This window comes from Spinacia oleracea, chromosome 4, assembly GCF_020520425.1.
Source record: "Spinacia oleracea cultivar Varoflay chromosome 4, BTI_SOV_V1, whole genome shotgun sequence".
Taxonomy (NCBI): Eukaryota; Viridiplantae; Streptophyta; class Magnoliopsida; order Caryophyllales; family Amaranthaceae; genus Spinacia; species Spinacia oleracea.
Window position 1 is genome coordinate 152,227,721 of NC_079490.1, and position 16,542 is coordinate 152,244,262.

At 34.0% G+C, this 16,542-nt stretch overlaps 1 long non-coding RNA gene across 11 annotated transcripts; it reads left to right on the plus strand.

Annotated features, from left to right (window-relative positions):
* The first annotated feature begins 685 nt into the window (after positions 1-685).
* On the plus strand, positions 686-10,177 carry LOC110779184 (uncharacterized). Of its 11 annotated transcripts, none has more exons than XR_008919814.1 (7): positions 686-1,090; positions 1,789-5,007; positions 6,680-6,775; positions 6,993-7,137; positions 7,498-7,588; positions 8,558-8,869; positions 9,392-9,682. It is a non-coding gene; the product is annotated as an uncharacterized lncRNA (long non-coding RNA). The 11 variants fall into 11 exon arrangements; XR_008919813.1 differs by having other exon boundaries at positions 698-4,516; positions 4,947-5,007; positions 6,645-6,775; XR_008919811.1 differs by having other exon boundaries at positions 700-4,516; positions 4,947-5,007.
* The last annotated feature ends 6,365 nt before the right edge of the window (positions 10,178-16,542 follow it).

Here is a 16,542-nt window from a genome sequence, read left to right on the forward strand (position 1 = left end):
ATTTGCAATTCAACTGATCTACATCCAAATTTGTACGCGTATGGCAAAATTCTTCAATCACTCAAAGTCAAACAAAAGTCATAATTTTTCCTTACAAATATTTTTGTGAACCATTTTTCTTACATTATTCGGTTTATTAGGAGCTTATAGGAGTTCGATTTATTTTTATTTAATTTCTCACGCCTCGCGTGCATATAAAACTAGTGTCTTATGATGTGAACATAACCCACCCGCTCTTAGTTTAAACAAAGTAATGTCTGATTACTCGGTTGAATACGATATCTCGAATCACTCCGTACATCATTAATTTTTAAAAAAACTCGAAATACTAGACAAAAACGACACCAAATAAAACACGAATCATTTGGCGTTACTTTTTTTCATTTTTGAAGGATGTACACCTTTGGTTCCATAATGATGTTCCAATTTAAAATATTGACACTATTCACAGTTGAAGATAATCTTTTAAATTATTTCCAACATATATAAAAAACATATTCATGCGGGGTCTTGTTTGATTCGTCTCAATGAGTGCTTTACTAATATCAAAGTCTTTGCTAATATGTAATTAAAAATATAATATATAGAAAATGTGCATTGACAAACCTGAAAAATAGATATTGAAATCTTATTATAAAACGGAGGTAGTAGTAAGCTTAATTTTCGTATTTGAAATAAAAATTTAAGTTAAAATTTCCCTTTAAAAACAAATTCCCTCAAAAAACAATTTCAGTGGAAAATTTAGCGGTATTTTTCAATTTAAGTGGAAAACTTAAGCGGTATTACTATTTTCAATTTAATTGGAAAATTTAAGCGGTGAACACCTGATGGCTGATGCTATTCATTTCAGTAGGCAGTAGCCAACAATTCAACCAAGGGGGTTTTTCAATCAAAAACCTAATCTTTAATTGATTCTAAATTCTTCTGAAGGATCTAACATAGGGTTTCTGTTAGTGAAACTCACAATTCTCTTTCTCTCAACAAAGAAATACGAATTCGTCGGTCTCGATTTCGTCGGTCTTCAATTGGGAAGATGAACTTGCGATTAGGGAGCACCAGAATTGAAGTCTTGATGCAGCTGCATCAAGAGGTAACTAATAATCACCTCATTTCTTTGCTCCAATTTGGGTTTTTTAATTAATTATTTTGTTGTAAATTTGTAATCAATCAATTTCAACTGCAATTGAATTCAATAGTAACTTGTTTGTAAATTTTAGCGAAAATGATAAAGGTCGCAACATGCGACCTTTAGGCCGTGTCACAATGATGACATGACATGCTTATGTGTCATGATTTAAATTGGAATCTAAAATATTTAGTTTATATATATCCTATTATACATGTTTAAAATAAAGGTAAGAAAATCTTAATTTTCTAATTTGTTTCTTTTTTTATACCGATTACCTTATTTACATATTTTCATAGTAAAATTTTTGTTTTGATAGTAAAAATATTATGATGACTCATAGCCTACGTGGCGCCTATATGTACCAATTAAACTCCGACACATAAGATTGCGACAATTAAATGTTGTCGCAACTTGCGACCTTTATCATCACCCAAATTTTAGATGTGTATTGTCGATTTTTATTATTTTATTAAGAATTTGGGATGATTATTTTGCAAGTTAGTATTTTAGAATGTTGGTCTTGTTATTAAGAATTGGAGCTGATTATTTTTTTCATCTTATTTTGGGTACTGGAAACTGAAAGTTTTTGAAATATAAAGTTGCGTTATCTTTCTTTGTTTAAACTGTGCATCAATCTCACCGCAAATTGGATGGTACAGGCGTGTGCACGAAGCTCTAGGTGCACCGGGATCAAAACGACCAACATTAAACATAAAACGCGCGTTTTTATTAAATTCCCAGAAAAAAGAACAATGCCCTTGAACAAAAGAACAATTCCCCTAAACAAAAGAACATTAAAGGCTCTGTTCTTTTCAGCTATGTTTATCGCGTTTTTATTTGATTCGTTGTTATTTTTGCGATATATATTCTTCTGGGTTTTATATTTTGAATTCAAACTATGAAGAGGAGAGAGAAAGTGTGAACTAGGTTTTCTTAAATGGGTTTTAGAGAGAGAAAGTAATGAAAATCCCCAAAAATTCGTTGATTTTTCTGCTTCAACATCAAATTAAATTGATTTTTCTTCTTCAAACCTGAATTCTGCAGCTGGTAATCTGATTTTGGGAGGTAATTTTTCAATTTTGTAATAATAAATGGTATGTTTTGATGATTTTGATTTTGTAATAATTGTGTTTTTGATGATTTTGACTATGTTGATGATTTTGATTGTGTAATAATCGTGTTTTGATGAATTTGATGATTTTAATGAATCAAATTATGTAATAACACGCTGATTTTTTTGAAATCGTTGATTTTGAAGATTTTGATTACGTAATTACGATTTTTTTCCCAGAAAAGAACATTTTTACTATTAAAGGAACATATGTTCGTATTAAAAGAACAGTTTCATTATGCTCGTATTAAAAGAACAGTTTCATTATAGTAGAAAAATAGACCATTTGCGTTTCATAATTTGTTCTTTTATTTTACTGTGTTCTTCTTTTTTATTATTTTCAATTTTATTTGCGTTTCATAACTTGTTCTTTTTATTTTATTGTGTTATTTTTCTTGTTACTTTTTATTTATCCTTTGTTTCTTTGATTGCGTTCTTTTTCTTGTTTTTATACATGTTAACCTATTATTTTTTTCAGATATTAAGAATAATGTGCTTGATAATTCATAACAGAATGATGAAAATGATGATTCCGAATCATATGTTATTGTGGGACAAAGTACTTGACTTGTTCCTTTTAGTCTCTATATTTGTTCTTTTAGTCTTTTCATTTGTTCTTTTTATAATACTCTGTTAAAATAACAAAATAAAAACACGTGCACAGTTCTCATTATGCACTCTTTAACAATTTTTCCTTTCTCCTTCTTTGTTCTTCAATTATTTGATTCTACTTCCTATTTGTTCATTTTCTATTTTTCAGCAACCATATATATAATAATTGTACTTATGAGTCATAACCATTAGTCATTTTATAAATACATTTTAGAGAGAGAAAGAAAAGATGATTTATATTCTCTCAACATAAGAGAGATTTTTTGAAAGAGAAAGAGTTAGATGGTGAGTGATAGAGTAAAAAAACAGTTTCTCCTTATTCTCTCTCTAAAATTCCTTCTGAATGTTTCTTGTTTGTTGAAAATGAGTGAATTAAGAAAAAACACTAGTTCAATTTGGTTAGTTTTCGAAGCAAGAGAATCTCTGGAGAGCGTGATATTTTCCGAGGATTGAGATCAGTTTTTTAAGATTTATTAAAAGATATTGATGTTCCTGATACATGTTGATCAAGTGATTAAGGTACGTTTCCTTGTTCTTTCCTTTAATGTTCTTTTTCAAGTTGTTATGTTCTTTTCACAACTTTACTTTTACTGTGTCATCAACATAGTTTGTTCTTTTAAATCAACATAGTTTGTTCTTTTATATCAACGTACATAGATTGTTAAAAAAGAACATATAATGGTTTGAAAAGAACAAATAACACTTAAAAAAGAACATAGTCCGATTTGTGGTAAAAGAACAAAAAATACTTTTAAAAAAAATATAGATTTAGTTTTAAGTGCATCAAAAAATCTTCGTTTCGTCTTTTTAATTAGAACATAAAATCATTTGAATAGAACAAATAACACTTAATAAAAGAACATAGTTCTGATGCGTGGGATAAGAACAAAAATACATTTAAATAAAAATATAGATCTAGTTTTAAGTACATCAAAATATCGTCGTTTTCGTCTTTTTAATTAGAACACTAAGTGGTTTGAAAAGAACAAATACAACTAATAAAAGAACATAGATTTGTTGTTCTTTTCGTCCCTTTCATTCTGTTCTTTTGTTTGATAAGGAAAAAGAAAATGTTGTTCTTTTCCATGTGTTTTGTTCTTTTTTCTTCTGTTTTGTAAAAAAGTTGTTGTTCTTTTTTTAATTATTTTGTGTTCTTTTTAACTTATTTATGTTTTTTAATATTTAATAACATTATCGATAATAATTTTTTTTTTGTTTTTCTGTTGTATTTTTCACACGATGTTCTTTTTGAAAAATAATTGTTCTTTTTATAGTTTATCAGGAGAGAGAATATGTTATTTTCATTTTTGTATATTTTCTTTAGTTTTTTAGCATTAGTGTTCTTTTCAGGTTTTAGTTAATGTTCTTTTCGTTTACTTTATTATGTTCTTTCTGTTTAGTTTGTTATGTTCTTTTTCGTTTTCTTTTAATGTTTTTGCGTTTTGGTGCAGGTGCACGTAGATCTACGTGCAGGCCCCTGCACCATCCGCGCGTTGTCAATCTCACAGGATGGATCTTTGGTTTCTGGTGGATTTAAGCTTGGTCTTATGATTTGTTCCTAGAAATTCCATATACTTCGTTTTAGGGTCATTCTAGGCCTGTTTAGTCAGCCTCGTTCAGTCCTCTTGGGGACTTCATCCTCTCTTCTTCAGCAAATTCAACTGGTTTGTTCCTGATAATGCCATACATTCATCTGCATCATTCTTTCTTGAGCAGATTCAACTGATTAGATGTTGCATTTACCCCATTTTCTCTTAACTTCAATTTATGAGCTGCACTGCGGCTTTTATGAGCTTTTAGAATCCCAATTCTGTGATAGCTGTTACTATTATGGTAGTCCAAACACTGTGAATCATTCTTTTGAGTGGTATATAAATTTCGCTTCAAGTTTTGAAGTACCAATTTACCGAGACCAGGAAAATAACAACTTTTTGGAAATTAATTCCTGGTAACTCAGTTGAAGATTTAGGTGCACATAAATGCCTCCATTGTAAATCTCTAGTTTCGAATATCAGATCTTCTGGTCTTTGTGTTTTATGTTATCACGGGGCTCTCTTGAAGATTCATGGCTTTAATAAGTGTGTTCTGTTACAGTGCTTATGACCTCATTGTGCACCCTGACCTTTATGGTGGATATCTTTCTTTCACTTCACAGGTACTTTAATGATTCTCTTTCTTCTGGTCAGTAAAAGAATGTTCTTCATCCTGCTTGGATGTTTTCTTCAGTAGATCAACTCCAATACTGAAAACAAATTCATGTTTCCACATTTAGAACTTGCAGTATAGTACCTGTGCGATGTCACATAGTACTATACCAAAAATTTCCTTAATAGACAGATATTGAAGTTACTCTTAAACGGATGTTTTGTTACCTATCATGTTTATGTTTCCATTTAAGTGGTTTTTTCTTCTTCCATTTTTTGTATATTTATATCCAGTTATTGATTACTAATCATCCAATTTGAAGCAAGTTTTCAGACCAGCTAAAAGAGGTTAAGAATGGCTTGTGATTTGGTTTACCATGTCAGCCACCAGTTCAATAAACCTGCTACATAAATCCCACCCGACTCATGTTGCTCCATAACAAGCCTCAACAATGATCAAGAGATCAACATAATTTAAATTTAGCAATCTCTTGACATGATTAAAATAAAACCCATGTACTGAATCATGCCAAAATGTCCACCAGAGAAAATGCTGATAGAGTGTTAGTATGTGTCAGTTGAAAGACAAGATTTTTTAGCATTAAGCATATCTGTTTTTCCTTTCTTATCGGTCAGTTGAATCTCTCTGACACGTCCTTTAATCTCTTTAATTTCTTTGTTCAGTCAAAGACAATATACAAGGTACATTGTCTCAATTAGGAGCTGTACCTAGTTCATCAGATGCATTACAGCAACAGAGCTTTAAATGGTGGATTCAGATTACCATTTGCATAATTTTTATCCTTCTCGGGGAGTCCATAGCTTTTCTACTTGGAAGATTTTATTACAACACGGGAATCATTTTATTTTGGATAATGGAAATTGAAAATTATTGAAATTACGATGAGGATATTACAATATTCGTATTAGCTACTATTTCTTTTATGTATTCTAGTGTATGGTTTCCCTATTTATGTAATGTCAGTTAGAGATATTAGGAATGAGATAAATCAATTTATCCAACTTGAGTGTGGTCCCCCAGAGCATATCATTGATGAGATGAGCATATTAGATATTATGAAATTTCTTAGTGTGCTATGATGTGCGCTTCTTTGTGTTTTTGTGTGTGTAGTTGTGTACCCTCAGGTACTGTTATTAGTTGTGGACTTTAAACTTGTTAGGCTACTTGTTGATGAATTCTGTAATAAAAATTTAACGAGTTAGTCCTTTTCATAGCATTCTGTTGCAATATTTTTTTCCTTATTAATTTCATTTTCACCAGAATGCTATTGTACATGTTGACTCTGACTTCTTCTGAGTGACATTACTGTCATGGGTTATCTTAGGGCTTAAACATTGTGGGTCTCTAGAGTTATGATGACATGTAAATGTCACTCCATAACTGTGATTAGATGGAGTCATATGGATTTGAGGTAATAATTTGTAAAGGTTTCCACCTTGACTTCTGACTCAAACCTTCTTAGTGAATATTGTTTGTTGTTTTCTGTTAATTTGCAGTTTTCATTTCATTAAGCAGTATGTCTTATTTTTCAAACATAGTCTGCTGCTCGATCTTTGAAACTTAGTGGAAATATTTAGACGAATTTAAGGATCTGCTAGCCACCTGATTGCCCAAAGTTTCTTCCAGACACTGACTACTACTTGCTGTTCAATTTCTCAAAGTCTATCAGAGCTTTAGGAGTATCAAATTCCAGAACTGTGAGATATAGTTGGACTATTTTAAAGCAGGCTTGGACATTTTGCCTTCAATTCTTTCTGGTATTTACTACTTTATTCTTGATCATCTCTATATTATGATGCATTGAAGTATAATACGACTTGAAATTTGTCTTTTAGGAACTCTTAGTTTACCAAGAGACGAGCAACGCAAATCCTATGTTCTCTCAGAGTGCAAATTAATAAAAATTATTGATGTACTCTTACAAAAAGTGTATCACTCTAAAAAGTGTAACTTTCCCTTTTAATTGGTTTGCAGAATGCTGATAACCGAAGCCTAGTAGATCTGAAACCAAAATTTCTTTATGAGTCTGCAGACAAGTCGAAGATCTGGAAGCTCACTGAAATTAATAAATCTTTAGTGCCGGTCACTAAGACTTCCTGATATTATATCATCTATGAGGGTAGGTCTTTGGTGTTCTTTCCATATGGTATCCTTTTCTAGTTCTAATGTCTGGATTAATCTTGTTTGGACAATATTGGTCATTTGTTACTATTCTTTGGACTTAATAATTGTCTAAGAGCTTCTTGTCTGCTATTAGCAGTTACTTCTGCTTCTGTTTGTATCTGGTTGCTTTGTGTTGGAGTTTTCACTTAAGCTGCATTGTTTCAACGAAAAACACTTGCAATGGAAAATTAATTAGCTGTTTATGAGTTGGCCCTAGTTTTAGATAATAGATGCTAGTTTTGTTTATGAGATAGCCCTAGTTGCAAGCTTTGACATGACGCTAGATTTTGATTTACTGTTTATTGGTTCTGCTTAGATGGAGCTGCCTCACTGGACTGAGATTGTCAAGACTAGTAAACTCAAGGAACTCGCTCCATAGGACCCTGACTGGTATTACACCAGAGCTGGTAGGTGCAAATTTTTCCCTGGAAGCTTCATTTGCTTGTCAACTTTAGTAATCAACTTTGTTGATCTATGGTTCCTTTCTGTTTCAACTTTGCATATTTTGTCAAGCGAACGTAGATTTGTAAAATATGAAAATGCCTAACCTCAATGGTAGTCGGTTTCTTGGATAGGCTGTTGTAGCCGGAAAAGGCTGGGATATCTGTCTTATTTTTAATGTGATAATTTTGTTGATCACTGTTTCTTGTTCATTTCTACGAAAGAGATGGCATTATAATGATGAATTTACATATTTTTATTGTGCTTATTTGTGAATGGGTATCTTAGTGAAGAAAACAAGAGGAGAGAGTGATTAGATGGATATTGTTGTATTTAGATTTTGACACATAATCCTTTTTTAAAGATTAGGTGACTTACGGGTTGATTAGCACGAAACACAGTTCACTATGGTAACATTAAGAAGAAAATCTTGTATGACTTTACCCCTTATGTCATATGGTTTTCCTTTCAAAAGTGAGTACTCATTTTCTGGCATCAACTGATTGCGTATTTGCGTGCACTAGAGATTTCCTGTTTTTTGAGAATTATATAGCAATTAAACATGACCCATGAGATTTTCTCAGCACTAGATCTACTAAACATAAAATCTGCTCTCCCTGGTGCATCAGTATAGTTTTATTTTCTGTTCCACTATGCCACAAAACTATTTTTTTCCAGTCAAGCTTCATCATTAGTTTCTTTCTAGTAAACCAGATGATGACTTGACTTGAGAGTTTTTGTGTTGTAAGATTACAAATAAACTTCAATTACATTATGCGTTTTTGGTGTTGCAACTTGCAAGCGATTTTGTGCTAGATATTCCTTGCATTCTGGAAGTTTCTAAGATTTGTTTTACAATTAATTGAGTGGGGTTGTTTTATATAATGCTTCTTGCAACTATTTAACTGCTTGCCTGCTTGTATACTGCAAAGCAGATTGATCGTTTCTTAGATATACCTCTGCACGACCACTGCACGACCAACTCTAACAGTCCAAGGCAAACCTTAGTGAGACAGAAGTAATCAACTTCTCCAAATTAACCTGGTTTGACCAGGCACCATCTCAAAGTTCTGACTGCAACCCCAATCCAACAGAACCAGCTGCACCCAATGTGTGACCTGAGGCAACACTGTCGCAAGCGTACCAGCAACAAGCAACCTGTAAAGTTTACACCACCCTGCCTGCATCCTCGAATAAAATACCCAAGACCAGCTATGTGAAAAATGGCTCATCCAAAGGGTTAAAATGTAAGTCTTTGAAGTTTGTCTAAATTTTCAACTATCCTACTTTGATCTATCAACATTTGTTATGTTTTGGTTTAATTATGCTCATATGCAAAGGTTAATGAAAGTAATTATTGACATTAGTTTCCTCAAACTTCGATTCTGAGTTATGATAACACAAGCTAATGGTGAACCTATCCACTGTGATTCTGTCAAAGTTTCGATTTTGTTTCGTCGTATTTGAAGTTTTAGTGTTAGGTTTTGATCTTGGACATTGTTGAGATTGTTTGTTGGTAATACAAGAGTGAACCTATTTTCTCTAAGGCCACATCCTTAATTAATGTGTGAAAAGACAATTAACATATGATGCAAGCCATATATAAAGTGGTTTAATCTGTATGTATAATACAGACCTAGGCACTAGCGTAACTTGGAGGGAGTTGTTATAGGCTAGGAGAATTGAAGCTGAGTCTGGAGATTTAATACGAAACACTGCTGTTTGGTTTAATCTGCGATGTTTGTTCTGCTGTTGTATGTTCTCTTCAGCTGGCTTGGGTGTGTCTGATGTGATCCTGAGTTACAGAACTAGGCTGTCGTGGTTGTGTTGTGCTGCTTCTGGTGCTTTATTGTTGTTCTGATGTCCTTTTGGTACTGCTGTTTTGTTCTGCTCTGGTCTGCTCCTGCGTGCACTTTGTTGTTTTGCACATTGCTGTTGGTATATTGCTGTTGTTAAAGCCTGATGGTGGTCGTGTATCTGAACATCATATAGCATGTGGTGCAATCAGTTTGTACAAAGCTATTTTAGACCAATGTTTTGTTTTGGCCTTGGTAGTTCCTTTTTTTGGGGGGGGGGGGGGGGGGGGGGGGGGGGGGGTTTGGGTTGCATACTTGTATAGTTCGGTTGGATAGCTTATTTGTTTCGTAGTTTTTGGCTTCTAAGCTGTTAGGAGGCCCAGTGTATTTTATTTGGTTAAGCTTGTACAAAAAATGGTTTATGTTTGGTTAATAAAAGTTTATTTATTTACCAAAAAAATGAGCTTATAGATGATCGGCCTTGTAATGTACAAATGATACGCTAAATTATTTGTAGTGCTCTCTAAAAACCTTTCATCGCGGTTTAAATTGCATCTAAATATCATTATTTGAAATATAAGATGTTACCTTTAATTATTTTCGTGGCAAAATTATGTAGGTGGTATAAACCTGGTCAATTGGCATGCAACTCCAACTTTCAAAATCATGCCTTCTATGGACATACAAATCTACACAAAGTTAGCATCGTCTTTCAACTTCTTTGATTCATTCTCCGAGCTAGTACTAACTACATGGGCATAATTGTTCTTATCAGTTAGCACATAAATCCTGGTTCGCATGGACTCACTTAAGATAATAAAAACAAGACTATATGTGAACTAATATGTCACTGCACTTTGTTTTATATGCAGCTTCACACACTAATATGTCACTACACTTTGTTTTTTCCCCTTAAAACTACCATGACACTATACCAATAAAAAGAGTCTATTAGCTCAATTGGCAGAGCTTTGTGCAATTGCACAATGATGTAGGTTCGAATCCTACATAGGCTACTATTAATTTATAATATTATTCTCCTATTGGTTGATCGTTTACTTTAGTTTATTATACCCTTATTAATCCAAGAAAAAAAATATCAGAAACCTAATTCTTGAAAAATAAGTCGGAGAAATGAACAGAAGAATATAAAAACCACGGTTACGAGCACAAAATATGGATAAAAAGCAAAAAAACGAACAATAAAAATCAAAGACTTGACCTAAAATTTCTTTAATGCTAAAAAGTACTTTTTAGGGGCATCATAAATTTCATTGATACTAAAAAAAGGTTTCAGAGGCAAACATTATTTTATTAAAGCTAAAAAAAATAGTTTAGGGACAATTAAAATTTCACTGATGTTAAAATATATTTTAGAGGCAACCATTACTTCATTAATGTTAAAAAGTACTTTTTAGGGGTAACTTAAATTTCGCTGATGCTAAAAAAAAGGTTTTAATAATGCTAAAAATTACTTTTTAGGGGCAACTAAAATTTAACTGATGTTAAAAAGAAGTAATAGGGGCAACTATTATTTTCTGATCCTAAAAAAAATATTTTAGAGGCAACCATTATTTCACTAATGCTAAAAAGTACTTTTTAGGGGCAACAAAATTTAAATTGATGCTAAAAAGGAAGTTTTAAAGGCAACCATTATTTTCTGATGCTAAAAAAAATGTTTTAGAGGCAACCATTATTTCGTTAATGTTAAAAAGTAATTTTTAGGAGCAACATAAATTTCATTGATGCTAAAAAAAAGTTATAGAGGCAACCATTATTTTCTGATGTTAAAAGAAAATGTTTTAGAGGCAATCATTATTTCATTAATGCTAAAAAGTAACGTAAATTTCATTGACGCTAAAAAACAGTTTTAGAGGCAAATATTATTCCATTAATGCTAAAAGGTACTTTTTAGGGGCAACTTAATTTCATTTGATGCTAAAGAAACTTTTTAGGGGCAACCATTATTTTATTAATGCTAAAAAGTACTTTTAGGGGCAGGCTAAATTTCACCGACCCTAAAAGTAACTTTTAGAGGCTACCATAATTAACTAATGCTAAAAGGACCTTTTAGAGGCCATAAAAAATTGAATTGCCTCAAGGTGTTGCCTCTGTATCTAAATTTTCTAGTAGTGATTAAAATAAATAATCGAATAATTTAATTAACTTATTCGAATCTTTCCGAAAATATTTAAATAAATTAATAATTAAATAAATAATTAATTCGGATAAAAAAAACTTTTTTTTTCTGAAATTCCGAGAAAAGAGAGAAAAAAAAATTCGAAAATTTTGAATAAATTCCCAACTAAATAAAAACAATTAAAATTCAAAATTTCAACTTAAATTCGAATAACTTAAAATAATTGGTTTTTGGCTTTTCAAAATATTGAGTACTCAAAAATAGCATTTTGACTTTAGGAAAATAATTTTCGAAAATCCTAAAGTTCCACAAATCCTACTCGAATAGTATGAATTACTATCAAGTAGTTTTTAAATCGTAGTTTAAGGAATTACCACCTTGCATTATTATTTAATGCAAAGCAACTCTCAAACTAGAGCTCTGATACCACTTTGTAACACCCTAATAATTCCTTGCTTTTTATAAAACATTTCCAACTTAAAACAAAGGAATTACCAAGATATTACCGCCACCATGATAACGGCTAAGACTATTTACCAGAATTACGCAGCGGGATTTAACTAACTTTCAAACATAATAAATAGTTAATGGTCATAAAACAACTTGGAACCACTAAGACCCAAAACCAAACATTAAATAGTTTAGAAACTCCATTAACTAAGGTTTATATCCATACTGTAGTCATGACTAAAATTGAAAGTAGAGTTTATAAAATACGGAAGAGAAATAAACTCTCAAACACGATTACCATGATAACTTCTCTCGCAAGTTATCTCTACAAACCTGTTTTATTAAAATCTACTCCCCAACAACGGAAATGCAATGATGGATCATCATAGGGTCATTAAGGCGAAGGCCATGACCAAAAGACATAAAGCACGAAGTCAGCAAAAGCTGAGTACGAACAAGCTAGAATAACGTTCTATCCTAACATGCTTCACTCAACGAATAAATAATCCACATGCAAAAGCCATATAATAAACAAGTAAACATGGAGACAAGACTCGACACTTGACACGACTCTTGACTCACAGTTTAATTAAGAAGTAGCTTCGAACGGGTAAAATAAAGTATCCTCAAAAGGAAAGAAAAGGGTGATGGGAGCCAACCATACACCAAATAATAATAAGTCGGACTCCTACCGACAGTCGGGCTCCTACCGGCAGTCCGGCTATACCGACAGGAATTCCAGTGCATAAAAGCATAAAAAGAAGAATTAAACAACGTCCTGTATCATTCAAGGAGTACAAGTTTTCCGGCAAGACTCCCCCCATTGTTCATATTCAAGGTATATACATTCCAAGAGTTTTGAAGCTCATTCTAAGTTGCACTTTACGTTAATTAATATTTTATGTACAAGGCGACTCAAGAATCAACAACAAAGCAATCAATCAAACATAAACACTTCATTTTAATCCTTTAGGACTTGTGATCAAACATAGGACTCAAGTGATATTACTCCTATTGTTCCTTCTCAAAATACTGTTTGAGATAACCCGACATTGCCTGTTAACAAGCGGGGTGTGACCATAGCACGAATAGTCCTTATTTCAATTCACATAGACTTCCCTAACATATTCTACACGACGGTAGAATAAATAATGCACTGAGGCATAAACACTTGGCTCAAAGTATGCTAGACATTTCGTACAATAGCATAAACATAATTTTCATGCGAAACACTCATACATGCATATCAAATTGAACAACATGCTTGACATAATTCAACGATTATTAAAGATCACAACATGACTTTTCACAAAGCTTCATAAAGCATTAACAACCATAACATGCTCGTTCACATAGAATTCATAGATCAATGGTAATTCATAACATGCTTGTTCACATATCAAACATGAATCCTCAACACTTTAAGTTCACATGATTCACAATCAATACACGTCATATAGTCCTCATGGAATAGGTGGTCACCCTAGTCATGTACGTACCTGGAATACCTAAGCACGGGGGCCACTTCGCGAATCAAGACTCAAGGCTAGAAATCACCTCCCATAATCAAAATAGGAAAACTTAATTATTATATGTGAGGGGGTCGAAAAAGCACGAGGCTAATGCGTGACACCGTCCCTCGTGGGTGTGACGATTCTTTTTATTCAATCAAGTGTAATTGGATTTCCTATGAGTATACACCCAACTGACTAGTAATATAGGAGTCGCCATTCAGTTTTTAACGACAATGAGAAAAATTGACAAAACCCGGTTATCGTGACATAAAGGGAGTGCAATTATGTTTGACCACGACGGACGTAGGTTCCCTTGTGATCCCTGGTGTGGGGATCTCTCAATATACACCCGCAAGGTAGAGATTGAGGGTTCGGGGGACTGTAACTACCGAGAGGAGTACTTCGCTCGTCGATAACTCCAGAGGCAGGATATCCTTACTAGCTCAGCATAAATAATTGAAGGGACATGCGTTAACTATTAAACTAATCTGAGTTGATTTTAGCAATATGCAACATATAATACTAATTCGATCGTGATTATCTGATTTAAATAGCATTAAGGGACCTAGCATGATAATCCGATTTCCCAAAAATATTATACTTCCTCCATTTTTTTATTATTGCACCATTTTCCTTTTTCGGAAGTTGCATATTAATTGCACCATTTCCTTTTTTAGTATGTTTACTTACATGAAATGACATTTTTATCCTTGTATGGGCGGTGGGGACCAAACCCCACTTGTTCTTTACCTACAACTTGTACTTAATCACATGGGTATTTTTGTCAATCTCTCACCTTTTACCACCTTTCTTAATTCTTGTGCCCAATGTAGATGGTGCAATAATAAAAAAATGGAGGAAGTATTTGTTAGGCGTGATAGAACAATCAGATTATGTTAGTTTAACAGTTCATAAAAAGGGCGAGGAAAGCAGTTAAATCATCGAAAAGGGACACATTATGACGCACCCTTGAGAGGTGCGTCACGGTTCTCAGAAAACTAACCACTTTGACTTTGCTATTTCTCCTTTTTATTTAACGAATCTCAATTATGGGACAGGATACGTTCTGTTCGATTTATGGATCGATTGCGACAGAACGCGTGAACAGTTTCGCAGCGAGAGGCTTAGGCTAGGGGTTTAGAGTCAATACTCAGAATATATTATGTGTTGTTGTGTGTTGTTTCACGTCGAAACTAGGGGCCTATTTATAGGGAAGAGTTCGTGGAAAGATAGAATTGCAGAATTCTAATCCGCAAAGAATTAGGAAAAAACACGTACCCAGGTACTTTCAGCGCCCAGGCCTGGGCGCCGAAGATTTCGGCGCCCAGAGCCAGGCGTTGAAAATAGGGTCTGGGCTGTTTTCTTTAGTCAGATTCGGATTCCTGAAATCCGTAGAGTTTGAGATTAATTCGAGTCTTTTAGCGCGTATCAATTTTGTGACGGAATGCATCCGGGCCCGTTACGAACTCTAGGCTCGTTAGGATTTCAATTAATACGTAATTCTTATTTCCGAATCATATTAGGAATAGGATTCTCGCAGTTTTCTATCTCATTTCGGATTTATGTTTGAATGCAACACCTAATTCTGACAGGTTTCTATCTTTTATGATTTGCCACTTTTAGAAGCTACCTTTTACGGCAGTTACTATTTTTAGCAGGTTTCCATAAATAGGAGGTTTCGGGTGAAATGAAATGGGGAATCGAGATTCGTTTATTTTATAGGAGATGCGTTGTCAAGTGGAGTTTTTATGCTTTCATCATCGAACCTTTCCCTTGCGGGAACGGGGAAAAAAGTAGGTGTCTACAGTTAGCCCCCACTTTGACTGAGTCTTGGAGTAAGACGATGGTCAAAGTATTAGACGGAGTGCGTCACACAAGCCACGGTGTATTATGACCTGTTTTGCGAGGGTCTCACGAGCCCCCGAGTGATAATATTTGACTTAAGGGTCATCACTTGAAGTGTCGACATATCCCTCACGTGTCATTGGGATTTGTCAACTGATAGTATAGAAACTTCCTCACTTTGTCATTGGAAGGATCTAAAGGTGCGTAGAAACTCCCTAACTTTGTCATTGGGAGTAGCTACAGAGTTTTTCGAAATCAAAGCTATAAAGTGTAATTGGGCCTGGCCAAGCCCAATCACGAGGTAAAAAATGTTTTTTTTAAAGATTCTCATTTTCAGGGCTAGCTAAACGAGAAAACCCCTTTGTTTTTATAGGACGTAAAACGAAGGAAAATCCAATACCCTTGTTTTTATAGGACGTAAAACGAAGGAAAATCCAGCACCCTTGTTTTTATAGGACGTAAAACGAAGGAAAATCCAGCAAAAGTTATCACTGCAGCGACTAAGGACCTGCGCGGTTTAATGGCGCAGACCCCGCCGGCTAAAGATGGCGAGCCTGTCCGCTAAGGGTGGACACCCCGTCCGATAGAAGTGGACGAATCTGTTTTTGAAGTTTGAAAATAAGGACCTACGCGGTTTGTGACGTAGACCCCGCCGGCTAAAGATGGCGAACCTTGTCCGCTAAGGGTGGACACCCCGTCCGATAGAAGTGGACGAATCTATTTTGAAATTTATTTTGCTTTTTTGAAAATAAGGACCTACGTGGTTTGCGCCGTAGACCCCGCCGGCTGAAGATGGCGAGTCTATTTTAAATTTGAAGACTTTATTTTTGTCGAAAACTGAGGACCTGCGCGGCTAGTGACGCAGACCCCGCCCGCTGAGGGTGGGCGAGCCCATTTTGAATTTCTTATTTTGCCTATGTAGAAGGGCTTTTGTGATTACAACCTGTTGGTGGGTCCTAATATTTCCTGATTAGATGTGTCCTATAAGTGGGTCCACACTGTGTATATTTTTGTTTAACAATATTTTTTTTTTTTTTCAAAATACCGTTTTTTTTTTGGGAAAGAAATATCAAGATAACGGATATCTTACACAAAATAGGGGAGTACGCGTGCCCGACAGCAAATATTCGCTGTCTGGGAAGCATTTTCAGTGCCCAACTGTGGGCGCTTGAATT